Source organism: Pelophylax lessonae, assembly GCF_965119305.1.
Source record: "Pelophylax lessonae genome assembly, chromosome: 9".
In the NCBI taxonomy this organism is placed as follows: Eukaryota; Metazoa; Chordata; class Amphibia; order Anura; family Ranidae; genus Pelophylax; species Pelophylax lessonae.
Window position 1 is genome coordinate 252,829,700 of NC_138776.1, and position 23,692 is coordinate 252,853,391.

The window sequence follows — 23,692 nt, forward strand, 5'->3', positions numbered from 1 at the left end:
TTTGACTGCTCTGTGTAGCCAGCTGGCTAGGGAGCAGTGTGGGGTGAGATTTTGCGCACTGCATGTCCTTTTATTTTTGTTTGTACTAGCTTTATTTGAAGAGTAAAAAACATACACTTCATTCACTGCACTGTCAGACAGTGAGATGAGCTGCGCTGCCTGATCTGGCACTGTGATTCAGGGCGGTGCTCTGTGATAAAATGAAGTATGCCTGCATTTTAGTGCAGCACTAGGCTTAGCTGCAGCGTGAATAGGATGCATAGGAAACATTTGTTACACGTGTGTCCCTGCGGTGCGGTATTACAATGCAGAAAAACGTCTGTCATCGCAGATAGTGTGACTTGGCCCTTACAACGCACGTAGAATGGATGGAAGTGCATTTTCTCTGCATTTTACTGCAAGTCGGTGTGAATTCAGGCTTATGGCGCTTTCCCACTGCATGGAACCCAACGGTTCGGCTCGCTTTTGCGCTTTTCCACTGCATGGTAACGCATCGTACGGTGTTGAAACGGTTTGGTTCGGTACGGCGGCGCTTTTCCACCACAAGGAACCAAACGGTACGGCTCGCTTAAACAGTACCACCTCGGTTGTGGTTCCAAGAGGGCCGTACCGATACCATATCCCACAATCCTTTGCATGCAGCCTTGACTGTTTGTCACTACTAGCCACTGATTGGTCAGAGAATCGTTGTTATCCCACCCACTTACTACTTTAGTGGAAAAGCAAACTGTACCGAACCGTTCCAACACCGTACCATGCGGTACCATGCAGTTGAAAACCAAACCGAGCCAAGCAGGGCAGAGTGAAGCCAAGTCGGTACTTGCAGTGTAAAAGTGCCATTAGTGTTTATTACTCATCTGCGCTGATCTATAGTGGGATTTCATCATCCTTACACGACTCATCACCCATTGCATACAGATCTTCGTCAGCTTCCACTTTTACAACAAACAGTCCATCAATTGAATGCAGAGGACGGTGATATCTCTCTGGGGAATTCCTGTTACTGGATCCATCTGTAAGAAACAAACACACTGACTGAATACTTTGTTTCTATGTCTTTATATCAGAGGTAGAGGTGAGCTTGAGCATGTTCAGATCCTTGCCCGAACCTATTTTGATTGAGCCCCGCCGGGAAGCTGTCACCTGTACTGCGCCAATGATGAACAGCCGAGGCATTCCCTGACCCACAGATGCTTGGCACAGGTGACAGCTTCTTGGTGGGCTTCGCCATGTGGGCTCGGACTAGAATCTGAACTCATCCCTAATCAGAGGATGTGTGTATCTAGGTGGATCCTCAATACTCTTCTCGCTTTTACAAGAAATTAAAGTCTCCTCTTACCCGGTGATGTGAGGGGCGGCCGCTTCTCCATCCTCGAGCAGATCCTTGTGACCTTCTAAATCCTCTCACTCCTCTGAATATCTGTATTTGGAATAAAGCTGAATTATAATGTATCACTTAGACTTCATCTCACCAAAATCTTCTTTGCCTGCCACTGCCTGTGTAGTAGAGCCCCACAGACCTTTATGGGATGGCTCCTGTATCAGGAGAAGGTCCCGTCGATGTTGGTATAGGGTTGTACTAAGCAGGCGTGACAATGACCAGAGGAGAGTAAGATTCCCACAGGCCGTGGTAGCCTGATGAAGGTAAGTGTAATTCTGAGGTGATGGATTCATTAATTAAAAAAATAAATAAAAACATGATCTTGCATAGTAGTCTCCAAACTGCAGTCCAGGGGCCAGATTTGGCCCTCGGCTAGCCCTTGGGGCACTATTACATCAACTGACATCAATGATGTGACACCATTCCTTCCACTGACCCCATCAATGGCACTATACTTCCCATTGATACATCCTTCTCATTGGGGACACGCTCTTCAGCCTCGCATTCTTACATGTTTTTTTTTAAGGTAATTTCCCCTGCTTTTCTCCTCCTTTAGTCTGCAACAAAATGGTCGCCGCACCTTGTGCAGCGAAGACACTTCCTCCTCTCAGATGTCAGATGGTCGACCTCTAGTAGTGGGTCTGGCTATACACAGTAGGGGTGTGGAGTCGGAAGCAAAACCATAACTGTACTGTCTTTGAATTCAATAAGAAATAACAGATGATCAGTCTATGACCGTGATCGCCAAATTGTGACATGGGGGTCAGATGTGGCCCTTTGCTGGCCTTTATCCCGCCCTTGGGGCACTATTCTTTCAACTGACACCAATGATGAGACACCATTCCTCCAACTGACAATGGCACTATTCTTCCCATTGATACCAACAATGGGGCCTTCTTCCTCCTGTTTTAACCAATGATTGGGGCAATATTTATGCCTACTGATTCCGGGGCATTTTCTACTCCCACTGTCCACAGCCTGGCCCTGCCTAAAGCCTGAAGGACAGTAAACTGGCCGTTTGCTTAAAGTTTAGAGACCCCTGATCTATGAAGGTAATTACTTCGAAAAATGATACTGTATACATCCGTAGTCCTCAAACTGTGGCCCTTTGCTTGCTTTTAACTGACCCTTGGGGCACTATTCCATCAACTGACACCAATAATGGAACATCATTCCTTCCACTGATAACATCAATGGCACTATTCTTCCCATTGATACCAACAATGGGGCCTTCTTCCTCCCATTATAACCAACGATGGGGCCTTCTTCCTCCCGTTTTAACCAACGATGGGGCATCATTTATGCTTACTGATGCCGGGTAATTTTCTTCTCCCACAGGCCACAGTCCGGCCCCCTAAAGTCTGAAGGACAGTAAACTGGCCCTTTGCTTAGAAAGTTTGGAGACCCCTGATCTATGAAGATTTTCGCAGCATATGCCTCTTCCCAAGCTGAGGGGGGAGTGGAACATTTCCATCCACACATCCCAATCAGACAGCACCCGAACATGATTGGGGTGGTAAGTGGTCATGTTTTGGGTGTTACGGGGTTGTTGAAGGTTGCTCGCTGGATTACATAGGAACCTCTTGGAGATTTCCAATTATGAAACCCTATACATCTTCTTAACCACAGGAGCCACGAGCGATTTTGTTTTTCAATATGTTTTTTTTTTTTTTACAGGTACTGTTGTGGAGGGATCTGGGGGATCTAAAAGACCCCAAACCCCTCCTCTGCACTTAAAAGCATTCAAAACGCCAAGTTTGGCTGTTTTGAATGCTGTAATTTTTTAAAATTTGGCGCCGAGTACATCACTTCCGGGTTTTTACATCAAGACTCGATCAGAGCCGAATGCGGCTTTGATCGGGTCTTCGGCGGCCATGCAGGTAGGTTGCCCGGGTCTCCCGGTGGGACAGGAAACCCGGGCGGGCTACGGAAGGCAGCGGGGGGGGGGGGGGGGTCGTCCCCTCCTGCTCCTTGTAATGACAGCCGAGCGGCTATGGACGCCGGTACCGGGGTGATGCCTCTAGCTGCAGGCATCACTCCAGTACAGCACATTCCCGAAATATCAGCAATATCGGTAACCTCAGGGGCCGATTCCGATATATCGGGGAAAGTGCATTTCGCCCCTCGATATATCTGTGTTGCCGATAATCGGTCGAACCCTACTGAAAACGATACGCTCAGGTATCGTTGGAGCCTAAGGCCCACAATGCAGGTGGAACACATCAAAACATCAATGAAGAGATCCAATTATTATACCACTCAGTCATCTACAATATATTGTCAAAAGTATTGGGACGCCTGCCTTTACACGCACATGAACTTTAGTGGAATCCCAGTCTTACTCCGTAGGGTTCAATATTGAGTTGTCCCACCCTTTGCAGCTATAACAGCTTCAACTCTTCTGAGAAGGCTGTCCACAAGGCGTGACTATGGGAATGTTTGTCAAGAAGACCTGGCTTGCAGTCTCCCCTCTAACTCATCCCAAAGGTGTTCTATCGGGTTGAGGTCAGGACTCTGTGCAGACCAGTCAAGTTCCTCCACCCCAAACTCGCTCATCCATGTCTTTATGGATCTTAGGTGGAACTCTGGTGGTAAAAAAATGATATCGGTCGATCACTAAATTATATATATATATATATATATATATAAAATATATAAATTTCACTCGTCGCGGTGAAATAATCTATTTCAGTATATAAGGTGAGTTTACTGCTGAAATAAATGTAAAATTCAGGACTTGCCTGGGTGTAAGAAGATGTCCGCCACTGCTTCATGTTCTGTCACATTAGGAAACCTATTGGAACGCATAGTGGCCATTTTGAAACGCATGGCGCATGCGCAGTAAGTTGTTCCCCTTTCGAACGTCCCTTCTGGTTGCAGAATCTGATAGGTAGCGCTATTCTGATAGAACACCGGCCTAAGAATTTTGGGAACAAGGGCCAGAAATGCACGTTTCCGCCCCCATTTCTAAAAACAAGTGAAAAACGCGGCAAAACACGCATCGCTTTTGCACTGCCGCCCCAAAGTGGGTAGCAGCCCTGCGTTCTGTTGCGACGGCAAAAGGTGCAACACAAGAACACGCCTGGTTGAGGGTCAAATAAAAGGTACAAGGGCTACTTTGACGCGTTTATCGCATAAAGGGCGAATGGGTTGTCCTATGCTGTAGCACGACAAATGCGGTTTGAAAGAAAAAAAAAAAAAAAAGACACATTGTGTCACAAAGGGTGGCTGCAGCCTCGGAGGACTTGTCAGAAGATGATTTGTGAGGTGACATGTTCCCCCATCCAGCCCACACACAGTGCTGGGCGCCTGGGACCCCCCTACCTGTTCTCTTAATAAAAATATTTGAACAATATTACCTTCTCCTCGTTAGGGACACGCTCTCCAGCCTTACATTCCTACATGAATTTTTTTTTTCCAAGCTAATTTCATCTGCTTTCTCCTCAGGTCTCCAACAAAATGGCCGCCGCCCTTCATGCACACTTCCTCCTCTCAGACGGCAGACGGTCGCCCTCTAGTGGAAGGTCTGGCTCTATACTACTCTATCACTGTCCAGCCTCTAGTTGCGTCACTGGGACAACCAGGAAGTAGCTGGGCGGCCATGGAACGCAAACAGGAAGTAGGAAAGCTGTAGGTGGAAAATAATGATGATAGAGAGGAGATGGGCAGTGGTTCAGGCTTTGAGATTATATATATATATATACATATATATATATATATATATATATATATATATATATATATATATATATATATATGTATATATATATATATATATATATTATATATATTATATAATTATTATAATTATAGTAACAGAATAATAAATGAGTTTAAAGTAAGCATGTTACAATAATTGGAATTATTATTTTTTATGTGTGAAGTTGTAGACCTTCCTTCGCTTATTCAGGTTTTAAAGAGGTTGTACACCAAGAAATTTTTTTTTTGTCTTCTTTACAACCTGAAAGAGAAACCCATAATGAGCTAGTATGCATCGCATACTAGCTCATTATGAAATACTTACCTTAGAACGAGCCCCCGCCGTGCCGTCCGCTTACCTGTATGACGGGCAACATGTATAGTCGCCCGTCTTCCGGGATCGCGGCATCCGGCCATCTGATTGGCCGGAGCCGCGGTGACGTCACTCCCGCGCACGCGCGCGGGAGCCGACGGTCACGGCACGGGGCTCTGAAGGAACGGCACGATCAGCCGTTCCTTCAGAGCGCATGCGCCAGTGACGTCACTGGCTGCATTAAAGGTAAATATCTCCTAAACGGTACATGTTTAGGAGATATTTACAGTACCTATAGGTAAGCCTTAATATAGGCTTACCTATAGGTACAACTTCCTGAGGAGGGTTTACTTCCTCTTTAAAGTTTAAACTTTTCCCATAACAACTTGATAGCAAAATGATGTTCTGCAGCCAGGAATATACATTCTACATGAAGAATTATACTACCAAAATTGGTGCGTGCCGTAAATTGCCTCTAGCATTGTTCCTCTTTCTTCTTGCCGGAGGCTGCCATTTTGTTGAAGCCCAGAGCCCCTGAACAGCAGTAAATCATAAAGCGGAACTAAACACTTTTATTCAACAGTTACATCCCTGGAATGTAACTGTCACATTTCCTTGTGTCCCCCAACCAAACTGTCCAACCATCAAATGGCTGGTGTCATAACTGATCACACGTGCAGCATCATGGCAGTTGCAGGTCAAACAGAAGCAGCTTCCCTGGCTGTAAAGGATAGGAGGGCTTAATTCCGCTTTAAGGTGGCCAGCAGAGTGGGCACTACAAACTTGGCAGTGCCTACAATGGAGAGCAACTGAGCATGTGCAAAGCATGGTGACACAGTGTATTACTGGGTTTTAAACAGTATAGCTATACCTGCAGTACCTGCAATTAATTGACTAAAGTTCCACTTTAACCACTTCTGGATCGGAAGGTTTTGCCCCCTTAAAGCGGAGTTCCACCCAAAAGGGGAACTTCCGCTCTTTTGTTCCCCCACCACCCCCTCCGGTGCCACATTTGGCACCTTTCAGGGGGGAACAGGTACCTGTTTTTGACAGGTACCCTTCCCTACTTCCGGGATACGGCGCAGCGCTGCAGCCCCCTCGGAAGTTTGGCCCCACTCCTCCTTCCCCGGCCACCGAGCCAATTAGGAATGCGCAGCGCGCTTCGCGCATGTACAGTAGGGACCCGACCGCAAAGCCGGGTTCCCTTACGGGCAATGGCGGCGGCAGCATCTGACAGCCGATGGAAACAACGTCTGCGGGGCCGACATCGCTGGACTCAAGGACAGGTAGGTGTCCTAATATTAAAAGTCAGCAGCTACAGTATGTGTACAGTATGTGTAGCTGCTGACTTTTTGGAGGGGAAGGCGAAACTCCATTTTAATGACCAGGTAATTTTTTGCGATTCGGCACTGCGTTATTTTAACGGACAATTGCGCGGTCGTGCGACGCTGTACCCAAACAAAGTTGATGTCCTTTTTTCCCTACAAGTAGAGCTTTTTTTTTTGCCGGTATTGGATTGCCTTTGCGATTTTTTTTTTTTTTTGCGCTATAAACAAAAAAAGAGCAACAATTCTGAAAAAAAAATATATATATATATTTTCCACATTCTGCTATATAACATTCCCCCCCAAAAAATTAAAAATCTAATTTTTTCATCCTTCTAGGCCAATTTGTATTCTGCTACATATTTTTGGTAAAAAAAAAAAACCCTAATAAGTGTCTTTTGATTGATTTGCGTAAAAATTATCACCTCTACAAACTATGGGAAAGATTGTCATTTTTATTTATTTATTTATTTTTTACTAGTAATGGCAGTGATTTGCGATTTTTAGCTGGACTGCGACGTTGCGGCAACAAGATCGGACCCCTGACATTTTTAACACTTTTGGGGGGACCAGTGACATCACTACAGTAATCAGTGCTATAAATATGCACTGTTACTGTACTAATGACAGGGAAGGGGTTTACCCATGGGTGATCAAAGTGTGAGTCTAGGGGGTGTTTTCTAACTGTATGGGGGAGAGACTTGTGGAATCAACAAAGAGACCTGTGATCCTAAATAGAAGGATCACAGGCGCCTTGTGTTCATTACAAAGAGAACGACGGTCTGCTGTGTTTACAACAGCAGAACGTCATTCTCTCTCCATGGGAAGCGATCGCGGCCATCGGCCCCGTGGATCGGCTTCCCCGCTTCCTAATGGGGGTGGGCGTGCGCCCCCAGGAGTGCTCCTGCAAACCACCTTACAGATACGGCGGTTCGCGCAGCTGAGCCAGCCTTCCTCAGTATATCTGCGGCGGGCGGTCGGCAAGTGGCTAACCACCTCAATACCGGGCACTTTCACCCCCTTCCTTCCCAGACCAATTTTCAGCTTTCAGTGCTCTCGCAGTTTGAATGACAATCACTCAGTCATGCTACACTGTACCCAAATTAAATTTTAATAATTTTGTTCACACAAATAGAGATTTCTTTTGGTGGTATTTTTTTCACCACTGGGTTTTTTTATTTTTTGCGATATAAGTGAAAAAAAAAGAGCAAAAAGTTTGAAAAAAAAACCCAATATTTTTCTACTTTCTGTTTTAAAAGAAATCTAATAAAATCAAATTTTCTCATACATTTAGGCCAGAATGTATTCTGCTACATGTCTTTGGTAAAAAAATAAAATAAAAATCCTGATAAGTGTACGATAATGGGTTTATGTGAAAGTTATAGATTCTACAAGCTAAGCTACGTATCATTGAAAATTTGACTACCTACCTCATTTCTTGAGGCCCTAAAATGTCAGGACAGTACAAATACCCCCAAATGACCCCTTTTTGTAAAGAGGACAGCTAAAGGTATTTAGTAAGAGGCATAGTGAGTTTTTTGAAGTTGCAATACTTTGCCCACAATAGTTTGGGTAATGAAGATTTTTTTCCCCACAAAATTGTCATATTAACCAGTTATTTCTTACACATGGCATAGATGAACGTGCAATTACACCCCAAAATACATTCTGCTACTCGTCCTGAGTATGGAGATACCACATGTGTGAGACTTTTTCACAGCCTGGTCACATACAGAGAACCAATATCCACGTAGCACCGTCAGGCTTTCAAAAAGCATAAATTACATATTCAATTTCTTGAGTACCTATCACATTTTTGAAGGCCCTGGAGAACCTGAGCAGATGTTTAAGATGATTACAGACAGATGTGGCAGATGATTATAAATGTGGCAGATGATCACGGACAGATGTGGCAGATGATGTGCGGCAAATGATTACAGACAAATGTGGCAGATGATGTGCACCAGATGATCACGGACAGATGTTCCAGATGATCACGGACAGATGTGGCAGATGATCACAGACAGATGTGGCAGATGAACAAGTACAGATGTGACAGATGATTACAGACAGATGTGACAGATGATTACAGACAGATGTGGCAGATGATGTGTGCCAGATGATTACAGACAGATGTTCCAGATCATCATGAACAGATGTGGCCAATGATCACAGACAGACGTGGCAGATGATGTGTGCCAGATGATCATGGACAGATGTGGCAGATGATCATGGACAGATGTGGCAGATCATTACAGACAGATGTGGCAGATGATGTGTGCCAGGTTATTACAGACAGATGTGGCAGATGATCACTGACAGATGATGTGCGCCAGATAATCACGAACAGATGTGGCAGATGATGTGTGCCAGATGATCACAGACAGATTTGGCAGATGATCACGGACAAATGTGGCAGATGATCATGGACATATGTGGCAGATGTTCACTGGGACAAATTATTTTACTGGGACTGGTGTTTTCACTGTGTTGGGGACACTAGCTAGGTGATCAGTGAGTAAAAATGCTGTAAACTCACTGATACCCGGCTGGCAGCACAGATCTGCTCTCCTTCTCACTGACAGGCTCTGTGTGAGGAGAAGCAGAGCCGATCGCCGTTACAACAGCTGTGTTTACATTACAAGATAGCTGTGATTGGACACAGCCGTCATGTGATCAGGAGTGCCAATCACAGAGACCTTCTGCCAAGCGGTGTTGCGCTGTGTCTGGGGAACACAGGCACACAGGGATCGCGCAGCTGCACGGGTACGTGGCCGCGCAATCTCCCTTCTTCTGAAGGACGTTTAGGGGGTATATGTGCAGTGGCCAGGGAAGAGGTTAAAGCTAGCCTGCCACCTCACAAAAATTCCTAGAGCTAAGCTTACAGAGGACCAGGCCAATCCCTACTTGAGAACTGGGATCCTCAGCGGTGCTTGTGGCATGTAGCATACACACTGTGGTTGATTTACCAAACTGGAGAGTGCAAAATCTGGTGCAGCTGTGCTTAAAACTAAATCAGCTTCCATTTTTTTTTGTCAAAGCTTAACTGAACAAGCTGAAGTTAGAAGCTGATTGGCTCCCATGCAGAGCTGCACCAGATTTTTCACTCTGGACCAAATATTGAGTTGGTGGGCCAACTCAACATTGAACCTTACGGACTAAGACTGGTATGGCATTAAAGTTCATGTGCGTGTTAAGGCAGGCGTCCCAATACTTTTGACAATATAGTGTATATTTTGATAAATCCTAGCCTTGCCCCCCCCCCCCCCCCAACATGGAGATTGGTTTATACAAACAAGCAGAACAAATGGTCTATCACAACCAACGAAGCCAGGGCACAGTTTGTGAATACCACAGTAGTTGGCGTGGCCAATACAGAAGTGTCTGTTTAAAATTCATTTTTTCATTATTCAGCTTTATTCAGGTCTTGAATGTTTTCAGTTTACTATAATTTATTTGCTGACAGCTGCTGGCTCAAAATAAGACGTTTGCTTATTTAAAGTAGAACTTTAGGCAAAACTTTTTTTCATTTAGGATAGAGTAAGGGAGGGTTCTAACCCTTGTAAGGTTTATTTCTGTGCCCTGTGAGCTGGGTTGTAGATGACTGAGTGGTAAATTAATTGGATCTCTTCAGTTCTGTCATTGATGTTTTGAGGTGTCCCTCCTGCGTTGTGGGCCTTACTAATTAACATCATGATTTGCCTAGTATTTGTGTCTTTTGGAAACATTTTCAATAAACATACTGAAACAGAAAATCGCTCGTGGCTCCTGTGGTTAGAAAGACGGATGGGGTCTCCTAATAGGAAATCTCCACGAGGTTCCTATGTAATCCAGCGAGCAAACTGCAACAACCCCATAACATCCGAAACATGACCACTTACTGCCCCAATCATGTTCGGGTGCTGTGTGATTGGGATGAGGATGGAGATGTTCCACTCCCCCCTCCACTTGGGAAGAGGCATATGCTGCGAACATCTTCATAGATCAGGGGTCTCCTAACATTCTAAGCAAAGGACCAGTTTACTGTCCTTCAGACTTTAGGGGGCCGGACTGTGGCCTGTGGGAGAAGAAAACTCCCCATCATAAATGATGCCCCATCGTTGGTTATAATGGGAGGAAGAAGGCCCCATTGTTGGTATCAATGGGAAGAATAGTGCCATTGATATTGTCAGTGGAAGGAATGATGTTCCATTATTGGTGTCAGTTGATGGAATAATGCCCCAAGGGTCAGTTAAAGGCAAGCAAAGGGCCACAGATTGAAGACTACGGATGTATACAGTATAATTTTTCAAAGTAATTACCGTCATAAATCGGGGTCTCTAAACTTTAAGCAAACGGCCAGTTTACTGCCCTTCAGGCTTTAGGCAGGGCCAGGCTGTGGACAGTGGGAGTAGAAAATGCCCCTGAATCAGTAGGCATAAATGTTGCCCCATTATTGGTTAGAATGGGAGGAAGAAGGCCCCATTGTTGGTATCAAATGGGATGTCAGCGATGATTTGGGGAGCCATGTCATCTACTGGTGTTGGTCCAAAGTCCAAAGGAAATTCTAGAGCACTTCATGCTTCCCTTTGCTGATCAGCTTTATGGAGATGCTAATTTCCTTTTCCAGCAGGATTTGGCACCGCCCACACTGCCAAAAATACCAATACCTGGTCAAATGATCATGGTATCACTGTGCTTTATTGGCAAGCAAATTTGCCTGACCTAAACCCTATAGAGAATCCGTGGGGTATTGTCAAGAGGAAGATTAGAGACACCAGACCCAACAATGCAGATGAGTTTAAAGCTACTATCAAAGAAACCTGGGCTTCCATAACACCTCAGCAGTGCCACAGGCTGATCGCCTCCATGCCACGCCGCATTGATGCAGTAATTCATGCAAAAGGAGCCCCAACCAAGTATTGAGTGCATACTATACTGTACATGGACAGACTTTTCAGTAAGCCAACATTTCTGTATTAAAAATCCTTTTTTTACTGGTCTTATGCAATATTCTAATTTTCTGAGATACTGAATTTTGGGGTGTCACTAGCTGTAAGCCATAATCATCAAAATTAAAAGAAAGAAATGCTTGAAATATAACACTCTGTGTAATGTGTCTATATAAAATATATGAATTTCACTTTTTAAATTGAATTACTTAAATAAATTAACTTTTTGATCATATTCTAATTTTTTTAGATGCACTTGTAAATAGAGTTACCCAGCATGCCTTGGGGCACATCACCTTCTAATTGGCCAGGGCTGTATCGATATCCATGCTCTCATCTGCAAGGTTTCCTCCCACTTTCCAGTACATCCAATAGACAGCATGAGCAGCACCAGAACACACTGAGCAGAGACTCTACCAATACATCACAGCTCTCAAAATAAATTTGCCTAGCTGTCTCCCTGTTAAAGCGGAGTTACGGCCTCAAAATCGAAAAAAACTGAATTTTTGTAAAATCTTACCTGTAAAATTCCTTTCTCTGAGTCCTCCGACAGTCGCCGCCTCTTCATATTCGTCACATATGGGGTATTAGACTTTGCTCCGAAGGAGTAGCTAGGCAACAGAATATGTTAACAATAAAGCTTTTAACATATCCCACCCTCAAGGGGTGGTCCCCTCAGTCAATACCCTCCTACTTCCTGCAACCATATCTCAGTTTTAGTGGAATAGCAGTAGAGTATACAACCAAACCCCAAAGAGGGGCGGGGGCGGCGACTGTCGGAGGACTCAGAGAAAGGAATTTTACAGGTAAGATTTTACAAAAATTCCGTTTTCTCTTACGTCCTCCGACAGTCGCCGCCTCTTCATATTCGTCACATATGGGGACGTCCCAAAGCAGTGCAAACATGAGGGGTGGGAAACGCATCCGCGCCGAAAAGGCAACGCAGTCTCCGCATCAAAGAAAGGAACCTTACCAAAGGAAGGAAACCAGCTGGGCAACAGTAAAAAACAAGTGCTCAACAGGAGCAACAACCCAGGAAAGACAAAAAACCAGGGGATACAAAAAACTATCCCAACAGCCAGGAGTCCCCAACAAGGGACCCTATGGAACAGCCGCACTAAGAACCTTGCGGCCAAAGGAAGCATCCGCCGATGCCTGAACATCTACTTTGTAGAATTTCGTGAAAGTGTGCACGGTCGACCAGGTCGCCGCCTTACACACCTGGGCTACAGAAGCCCCATGACGACAGGCCCAAGACGTACTCAAAGATCTAGTAGAGTGCGCCTTCACAGGGACAGGAGGAGCCTTACCCTGCAAAGCATAGGCCTGTTCAATGGTCTGCCTGATCCATTTGGCGATGGTAGAGGCCGAAGCCGCCATGCCCTTCCGAGGACCCTCTGGAAGAACGAACAAGGAGTCAGTCTTACGAAAAGACTCAGTCGATTTAAGGTAAACCCTTATCGCCCGAACAACATCCAGAGAATGCAATCTCACCTCCTTTGGATGCTTAGGCTTCGCGCACAGCGAAGGCAAGACAATATCCTCATTAAGATGGAATTCCGAAACTCGTTTCGGAAGAAAAGAAGGATTAGGTCGCAAGACCACCTTATCCAAATGAATAACCAGGTACGGAGACTTGCAGGACAAAGCTGCCAGCTCCGACACTCTGCGAGCCGAAGTGATCGCCACCAAAAAGGCGACCTTTTTGGACAACATAGACAACGAGATCTCCCTGATCTGTTCAAAAGGAGCACGTTGTAACACAGATAGAACGAGATTCAAGTCCCAAGGGGGCAAAGGATCCCTCCTAGGAGGAACCAGATGCCGCACACCCTGAATAAAGGTGCCAACCAAGGAGTTGGAAGCCACGGGACGTTGAAACAGAACGGCCAGCGCAGACACCTGACCCTTTATCGTAGCCAGCGCTAAACGCTGAGCAACACCCGTCTGAAGAAAAGACAGCACACGGGAAACCGAGTACGTGCGGGGTGAAAACCCCCTGGACTCACACCAGGCAAAATAGGCCTTCCAAGTACGGTAATAAACCTTCCCCGAGGAAGACTTCCTCGCGTTGATCAAAGTATGAACGACCTCTGGAGAGAGACCCTTCTCCTTCAGGACCTCTGTCTCAACAGCCAGGCCGTCAAAGCCAGCGACTGTAAAGCAGGATGGTAAATCGGTCCCTGAGACAGTAGATCGTCTCGAAGAGGTAGACGCCAAGGGGCGTCGACCGCCAGATTCACGAGGTCTGCGTACCAGGACCGGCGAGGCCAGTCCGGTGCCACAAGAATCACCGTGCTGCGTTCCGAGAGTAACCTGCGAAGGAACCTGGACAGCAACTGAATCGGTGGGAACGCGTACATCAGCCTGTACTGATGCCACGGGGCCACTAACGCGTCTGACGCGTCTGCCCGAGGGTCGCGCGTCCTTGCCACGAACCTTCTCACCTTGTTGTTGAGACGAGACGCGAACAGGTCCACATCTGGAAGACCCCACTTCGCGCACAACATCTGGAAGACAGCCGGGTGAAGAGACCATTCCCCCTGATCCAGGGTCTGGCGACTCAGATAGTCCGCCTGCCAGTTCTCCACCCCTGGAATGTGAACTGCCGTTATCGCCGGGACATGAGTCTCGGCCCAAGACAGAATGTCGGCCACTTCTCGAGCCGCCCGGGCACTCCTGGTGCCCCCTTGGTGGTTTATGTAGGCCACCGCCGTGGCATTGTCCGTCTGCACCCGAACCGGACAGCCCTGCAGCCGGTCCGTCCAGCGATGAAGACAGAGATTTATCGCACGCAGTTCCAGAATGTTGATCGGAAGGGAAGACTCTCCCTCCGACCAAGTCCCCTGGGCAGACAGAACGCCCAGAACACCACCCCAGCCCGACAGGCTGGCATCCGTGGTGATCACCGTCCACGAGATAGGACGAAACGACTTGCCCCCGGACACCATCGGGGACTGGAGCCACCACAGAAGGTTTCTCCTGGTGCGATGACTCAACGAGATCTGAAGATCCAGAGATTGAGGTCGCTCGTCCCACTTGGACAGGATCTCCGCTTGGAGACCCCGCGTGTGGAACTGGGCGAAGGGAATCGCCTCGAAGGCCGAGACCATCAATCCCAGGCATCTCATGCACGTCCTTAAAGACGAGTGCGGAACGTCCCTGAGGGACCTGACTTCCTCCTGAAGAGTTCTGAGTTTGTCTTCCGGCAGGAAGACCTTCGCTTGTACCGAGTCCAGAATCATTCCCAGGTAGGGAAGACGAACCGACGGACTCAGCGTCGACTTTGGAAAATTTATCGTCCAACCAAACTCCTGTAGAGTTTGCATCGTGACAGACAGGTCCTCCTCCAGACCCTGGCTGGTCGCAGACCGAACCAGGATGTCGTCTAGATACCCCAGGACAGAAATGCCCTGGGCCCTCAACAATGCCAGAACCGGTGCAAGCACCTTGGTGAAGACCCGCGGAGCCGAGGCGAGACCAAAAGGCAACGCCACGAACTGGTAGTGATCTTCCGCAATGGCGAATCGAAGGTACCTCTGGTGACCTTCGAAAATGGGGATGTGAAGGTACGCATCCTTCAAATCGATGGAGGCCATGAATTCCCCCGGAACCAGGGCAGCCACCACCGACCGCAGGGATTCCATGCGGAACTTGCGAACCCGCACAGAGCGGTTCAGAGCCTTCAAGTCCAGAATTGGACGAACCTTGCCCTCCTTCCTGGGCACGGTGAACAGATTGGAATAAAACCCCCGAAATCTGTCCCGATGAGGCACCGGAACCACCACTCCCTGAGCCCTCAGGTCCCGCACCGCCAGGTGCAGGTCCCGCAAACGCTCTGGAGACAGTTGAAGATTGGAGGGAAAAAATCTGCTCTCCGGCCGAGAGAGAAACTCGATCTTGTAACCAGATCGAACGATTTCCTGAACCCATCTGTCCCGCACACGGGCCAACCAGGGCTGAAGAAAACCGAGCAAGCGTCCCCCCACCCCAAAACTGGGTGAGGGCGCCCCTTCAGGCCGCACTGTTATGGGCTGCAGATCCGGATTGGCCGGACTTCTGTTTACCAGACCAGGGCTTCTTCTGAGAGCCTTGACCTTTGAACGGCTTGCCCTTGTAGTGCGGCCGAAAGGCACGAAAGGACCCCTGAGGGGGCCGAAAATTAGCATGCTTCTTCCCAGAAGCCCCCTTAGCTTTGGGGAAATGGGGCAAGAGAGTGCTCTTACCCCCGGTGATCCCCTTAATCAACACATCCAGGGACTCCCCAAAAAGGCGAGACCCATCATAAGGTAGATTGGCTAAGGTCTTACGTGAAGACTGGTCCACCGACCAACATTTTAACCAAATCAGGCGGCGAGACAACACCGCCACACTGTGCACACGTGCAGCCAACGGAACCAGGTCCAGGTCCGCATCACACAGATACATGACACCCTGGTGGATTTGATCCACCATATCCAGGGTCGCCGGTGAGGCCGAATCGGCCACTAGGACGCGCCTAAGCATCTGCGTCCAACTTGCGATCGCCTGGGCCGCCATGAGAGAAGCAAACAGAGCCTTAAGCATAGAACCCGTAACAGAATAAGTATGACGGGTAAGAGACTCCAGTCTCCTATCCGTGGCGTCACGGAACACAGGGGAATCCTCTGCAGGAATCGCAGTGGCTTTGTTTAAAACCGCAATTGCGTGATCCACTGGGGGTGGCACACACCACCTTTCATCAGTGGAAGGTGAAAAGGGATAACGCAGCTTGAATCTACTTGGTACAGCAAAAGGTTTGCGTAGATTGCGCCATTGTTCCTTAACAGCGCGCTGAAAATCATCATTGCAGGGAAAAACCTGCGGCGTCCTGCGTTTTCTCTGCGTCCCATAAGCCGCCAAGGCGGCGGGGGGACACACTTCATCCTGCAAACGCAGCGTTTGCTTTATGGAAGCAATCAACTCATCCATGATTGCAAGCTCTTCAGGCGAGCCAGGGGGAGAATTATCAACCCCCTCAACTTCAGCCTCCACCTCAGACCCTATTAGATCAAGAGAGGAGCGGGACCCCGATAAGGAGGCCCCCGCCATAACAGCCCTATCACCTTCACCCTCAGAATCAGAGGAAAGAGCAACTCTGGGCCTTTTAGTAGATTGAGCAGCCACCAGCATCTGCACCTGAGCAGCAAGGCCAGCCACAATAGTGGCCAAATCCCCCCCTGGGGGGGAGACAGCGGTCCCCTGGCTTTCCACCAAGGCTGTAGGAAATTTGCCCTCCTGAGAATCCATTGCCCCTGTAATGCCAGACAACAAAGGGTTAACTGCCCCTTTTAAGCAAGCGCGGCAAGCGCAGACCACCGCACCACACTCAAGCACAATGAGACCCCCACAGGGAATATGCAAACTGAACACAGGCAATGGATAGCAAGAACAGAAGGGTAAAACCTGAGGAGACCCTCGCCGCTGCTGCTGCCTCGATCGGTGTCCCTGGAAAGAGGAAGTGATGCTGCCAGGGCGCTCTATGTAAGCCTATGGAGGCTACAAGAAAATGGCCGCCATGCATGTAAAACATGCGGCCGGAGCGGGAGTAGGCAAAATGGCGCCGTTTGGCGCCGAAACCTCCGCTCCACAGCGCAGTAAAAAAAACACACATTACATTCCAGAATCAGAATACATGTCAGATCGCCGCAGCGATCGCTGTACAGTGCCCAAACATGCCAAAAAACATGCCCCACAGCACACAGCTTCACACACTGATCAGCCTGACACAGACAGTGTCACACATCTCCCCCCCCCCCTTGCAGCCCACAGCATGCAGCCGAGAGATAGGGAGACAAGCAGTGTGATTAAAGGCAGGTTACACAGTCCCAGACTGACACCCCCCCCAGACAGACAGGTCCCCACATAAATACACTTACCTCACATGGCGTGGGGAACCCGCACAGGCGAACAAGCCGCTGCACATGAGGCAGGGAGAGTCGCATTCAAGACGCACAAAATGGGGGTTAAGAAACCGCACAGCGTCCAGTGAGGTAGCCACCTCACCAATCATCCCTGCACCGAACAGGGATGGGTCGTTCACTGTGCCAGGAGCGTTACCTGGCTGAACGCTCGATGGCAGACTGGGAAGCCACTGACCCACGACCTGCGATCAGGGGGATCAGCCCGAGACCCAGTCTGCATGATCCTCTTCATCCGAAGAACTAACTAATGCTGACAAAAATAACAGCTAAGTAAAGGTAGAGAGAAAACTCAAACAAAATTTTAAAAGGAAGAAAGAGTCTGGGGCAGAAAGCCCCAGCACAGAAAAAGCCAGCCACTCCTGACAAGCTAGACATTAAAACTGAGATATGGTTGCAGGAAGTAGGAGGGTATTGACTGAGGGGACCACCCCTTGAGGGTGGGATATGTTAAAAGCTTTATTGTTAACATATTCTGTTGCCTAGCTACTCCTTCGGAGCAAAGTCTAATACCCCATATGTGACGAATATGAAGAGGCGGCGACTGTCGGAGGACGTAAGAGAAATTGATTTTGGGCCATCCGCTTGCTGAGTGCAACCTGAAAGAGAAATGGATAGTGCCGATTTTTTTTTTTTTGGTCACTTACTAAGGAAATATACTCACCTTCCTTCCACTTCCCCCCTCTGCGGCCGCGGCCCATGCCGTCACTTCCGGTTTGCGATGATTCCTGGGAGCTGAACGTCATCGCTCCCAGGAATCAATGCGCCTGCACCGGCCCCGCTCGTCACTTCCGGTGCAGGCGTGGCATTCACTGCTTAACAGCTTCTGGGCATGCCCAGAAGCTGTGCAGGGATGCCGCGCCTGCACCGGAAGTGACGAGCGGGGCTGGTGCAGTGCATTGTGGGACTCCGACGTCACGGAAGAGGACACGAAGAGGGATGCTGCAGCTTCAGCTGCCCACATCTGAGATGGCAGGGCTGGAGAAGAAATTTTCAAGGTAAGCATTTCTTCTTACCGATAAGTGCGACCCGGGACAGTTCAGAGGCTATCCATTATGGAATGTACTAGCCCTGACTGTCCCGGGGGTATTTTTAGCTCAAATTGACCCCCGAGGCAGGAACTCCGCTTTAAGTAGAGAACCCAAAAACAATATACACTCACTCTAGCACCTACCTATAAGGGCGTTACCTTTACATCACTAAGTGCCATGCAAAGCTTCGGATGCAATGTTGTAAAGCACGCCGCCACTGGATTCTAAAGCAGTGGAGACGTTCTCTGGAGTGACGACTCATGCTTCTCTGTCTGACAATCCGATGCATGTGTCTGGGTTTGGCAGTTGCCAGGAGAACGGTACTTGCATGACTGCATTGTGCCAAGTTTGGGGGAGGCAGTGGTGTATTTAGTTTTTGTGCTGCCCTAGGCCTGACTAAACTTGTGCACCCCCTAATTTAAATATGAACCACCTCTTCCTGTAAAGGCCACACCCCTTCCTGTTTATGACCTGCCCTGTCATCTGTAAACCGCAGACCACAACCAGTCTATCAGTGCCCATCAGTCCAGCCTCATCAGTTCCAATAAGTTCAGCCTCATCAGTGCCCATCAGTGCAGCCTCATCATTGCAGCATATCAGTGCGGCCTCATCAGTACAGCCCGATCAGTGGCCATCAGTGCATCATATCGGTGCCCATCAGTACCGGCAGGTAGCAGTGTGACCCCTTTATGGGGGTGCCAGACTGATTTGCCCCATAGGACTGGCACTATACTAAAAGTGTAGTGCAAGCCGATGGGGACCCTTATTGTGCGGGAGCCAGGAGAAGGCTGTTTTTTTTTCAGTGCGGGGTGCAGCTTTTTTGCTGCCCCCCCCTGCAAAGTGCTGCCCTAGGCCTGGGCCTTGTTGGCCTAGGCCAAGATACAGCACTGGGGGGAGGGGGGGGATTATGATGTGGGGTTGTTTTTCAGGGGTTGGGCTTGGTCCCTTAGTTCCAGTGAAGGGAACTCTTAAGGTGTCAGCATACCAAGACATTTTGGACAATTTCATGCTCCCAATTTTGTGGGAACAGTTTGGGGGTGGCCCCTTCTTGTTCCAACAAGACTGCGCACCTCCGGCTCAATTCTTCACACTGATGCATCGGGATGGCGGATCAGGAACCTGCGATCTGGGCTTGCGGACATGCCATCCCAAAGCAGGAGGTGGCAGACCATATCAGAAGGCGCCCGCAGGCCAGCAGTTGGGCATCCCTGGCCCAAAATGACAAGGATCAGACAGAAGTGACAAGTATCTTAAATGTATAGAAAATACACAGTTGGGTAATATAAAACATTTTCAAGAAACAATCATAACTAGACAGTTTTTTTTTTATGTTTTATTGATCTTTTAATGAAAAAAGTGAGGTGATGATGATCTGCAAAGCATCTATCTATAGAATGGGGATAAAAAGAGAAAATAGACAGCAGGTCAATTACTATGAAAGTAAACCAGCCTGTACATGTTTATTTCAAGCTGAACAATGGGAAAAGTTCTACCTTGTAGTGGGGCTGCACCCCTACTACAAGGGTTAATACACATTTAGTCTGTGGGACAGTAAAAGCAGTTTTACGTACCTGATCCTCTGCTCCCCGGGCAAACGGTGCTCCCCTATACTCTGCCAGTGGATTGTCCCTTGGCATCCTCTGATCTAGTGCAGGACTACAGTCCCTGTATAGGACTTGATGACGTCAGGAGCATCCAGCCAGCAGAGTGTAGGGAAGAGGAGGCTGCAGAAACAGCCAATACAGTAAAGGTCCATGTCACAGTCTAGCAGCATGGAGCAGAGGATCAGGTAAAACTGTTTTACCTAGACCCCTGTGGCAGTGTGGTACCCTACCAGGGGGATGTCGATGCAGGATTCTCAACCAGGCTTGAGGGGTTCCAGGGGCTTTGCTTAGTTAGGAGGAAACTGTCTCTTCAGTTTCCCCATGGTTTGGAAAAATACTGTACATTTTGGGACCTGGAGCTCGGAGATTTCATAGCGATCCGGGTGGGATGAAGCCTCCAGTCCTGGGTCAAGATTTTGAGAACCATCTAACTGGTTAGGTGTGTGCTGGGCTAATAAACACCTGAGCATGGTTCTTCTGGGCTCCATCCTCCCGAGGAATCCAGACGTCCAAGGGAGAAGCCAGAGAGTGCATGTGTGGAAAGCCAGAGACCCAAGCCTGAGGGTCAGAGTAGCATGGGGCTGTTATCTACTGTATATGACCAGTGTTGGCAAGGAAATGGTCTATGGGAGACAGACTAGGGCCTAAAGTGGAAGACCTGAGCAGCACGGTGGTATGTGTTAGCCAGGAGGCTGTATTCCTTTACTAAAGTGAGCCTGGAGGCTGAAAGTGTATTTTCTTAGGATGGAAATGCTGAAAACACCTGTGAGAAAATCTTTCCAAGTGAGGGGGAAAAAACCTCTGAAAAAACTGTGAGTGTTCCTAATAGAAGATCTACCCTCACCTCCTGTTCTAATAACGCTCAAATGTTTGATTTCCTTCACTTTTTGTCTCAGGGACAGTGGTCATCAGAACAAATAGACCAGTGGTCTCCAAACTGGGGCTGGCTAAATGTCCCAATTCACACCATATACAGTCCAGTGCGTTATTTTAATCAAAAGCGCATGGATAGTAGGTTATATGCTGAGGACGTCTATGACGAAACATGTACGGCGCCGTCACATAATTTTTCCGGTTCCAGCTCCAGGAGGAACGCATTGCGTTCCAGCTGCTTATCCATTGCGCTTTTATACCTATGATACTGTGAGTACCTGCCTTATATTTTTCAATAAAATCTTATCCAACGGTATCACACGATTGCTGCCCTTTTCTCATTTCCCACGAGTGTACCACTTACCCCAACGCTCTGAGGAACTTAAGGAGGACCTGGATTAGGATCTCTAGGAGGACCCAGGTACCCGGGATTAGGAGACCCCAGGGGACATCCCCATCCATTTCCCTAGGAATCTTAGAGAGGCCCCCCAGGATACCCACTCAAGAGTGCCAGGTCCATACATCAAGACCCCCAAAGGAAACCAGGACCCACCAGAGGGATCCACATATATATATATACCTGCTCTATACCCCTGTGTGGGGTGGGTATTTCCGGTGAGTGTGCTACTTTCTCCAGGGATCACGAGCACCCCACCACTATACCCACCACAGGGCTACCACTGCCATCACTATCTGAGGACCCACGGGTTGTGTTGCATGCATATGGACTGTTGCTGATATCTAGTCACCATATATTTGTTGCACACTGTCATTTATAATATTTATGCACACTGCCACTTTATTTATTCATTTATTGAATAGATTATTGAGGCATTTTTTCTGCACTGAACACATAAAAAAGGCACCGGAACGCACATTTCCCTTTTTAAGGTTAAGAAAAAAGAAAGCGGAAAAATGCACTGTAGTACAATTTTTGTATCCCGTTTCACTGTTCCTTATCTTTATTTTCAATAAACTTGATTGTAACAAAAATGCACTGTAACGTGTCAAAAACGAGCATGCAGAAAAGCATCTGCACTGTGTTTCTATGGTGTGAACTGGCCCTATAAGCAGAACTTTACTTATAACAACTTGATAAAGCATAAGGTTCTTTACCAAGGAAAGTACATTTCACAATAATAATTATGCTACCAAAATTAGTAAGTGCTGTAAATTGCCTCCAGCATTGCTCCCGTTTCTTCTTACTGAAGGCTGGCATATTGCTGAAACCCAGAGCCCCTGAGCAGCAGTAAATCTGTAGGGTGTCAGCAGATCAGACTCTTTTGGCACAGAGCTGAAAAATAGAGAGCAACTGGGCATGTGCAGAGCAGGGTGAAACAGCGTATTACTGGATTATAAACAGTATAAGCAATTATTTTTAATATTTCACATAGCGATACCTGCAAAAGGGGCCAGCCTGAGGTCATCTAGCAGGACTTCATTTTCGGAGTAAATTTCCACTTTAAGCGCTTACCTTTTCCTGTCCTCACTCGCCTTATCACCCTTGCACTATAGGGTATTCTTATTCTACCTTATTCTTCCCCCTCTCACCAACCCAATATAAGCTTTTTCTTCTGACACCCCTACACTACCAGCAACTCCCCCAACAACCCTTCTACTCCTACATTCTCCCCCACCTTCTGTTGCATATTCCTACCTAGTACCTCCCCTAGCAGACCTTTGCATTTACTCTTCATCGATATCGACCATGGATTAGAGGGATAAGACATGGTAGGAGAGAAACACAGAAGGAGGGGGGAGGGGCAGGGCAAGCACTACCTTCCACCCTGGTACAGACTGAATCAGACAATCCATAATCTCAATACAATCTCATTCAATTCAGATTTTCCCCAGAAACCCCTGGGACGTTAAGACCCCGTTCACACCGGGGCAAGCCGACTCTGCCGGGCGACCTGTGTAATCGCGGTGCGCAGCTCGCACAGCAACCTCGGAGCAGCCGGCACGGACTTCATATAATTGAAGTCAATGCAGGTCGCTCCGGGTCGCCCCAAAGAAGCTCCGGACCATTTTTCTAAGGCGGAGCGACTTGTGTCGCTCCTATTAGAACGGGTCCACAGCTTCTCTATGGCAGGCGACCTACGGCGACCTGTCAGGCGACCAGGTCGCCTGACAGGTTCGCCCCAGTGTGAACCGGCTCTAAAACTGCCTTCCATACCGCGTTAAACCCTTCTGTACCTTATTTGGTTGATACAGTGCCTTGCGAAAGTATTCGGCCCCCTTGAACCACTCTTCTTCTTGCCACTCTTCCATAAAGGCCAGATTTGTGCAGTATACGACTGATTGTTGTCCTATGGACAGAGTCTCCCACCTCAGCTGTAGATCTCTGCAGTTCATCCAGAGTGATCATGGGCCTCTTGGCTGCATCTCTGATCAGTCTTCTCCTTGTATGAGCTGAAAGTTTAGAGGGACGGCCAGGTCTTCGTAGGTTTGCAGTGATCTGATACTCCTTCCATTTCAATATTATCGCTTGCACAGTGCTCCTTGGGATGTTTAAAGCTTGGGAAATCTTTTTGTATCCAAATCCGGCTTTAAACTTCTCCACAACAGTATCTCGGACCTGCCTGGTGTGTTCCTT

General features: G+C 47.9%; 1 protein-coding gene across 1 annotated transcript in view; it reads right to left on the bottom strand.

The window, feature by feature from the left end:
* The window catches only part of LOC309564371 (uncharacterized protein), a gene marked incomplete at its 3' end in the record, with an annotated part of 548,195 nt that overhangs the window by 45,410 nt on the left and 479,093 nt on the right, over positions 1-23,692 (bottom strand). The window lies entirely within an intron of this gene.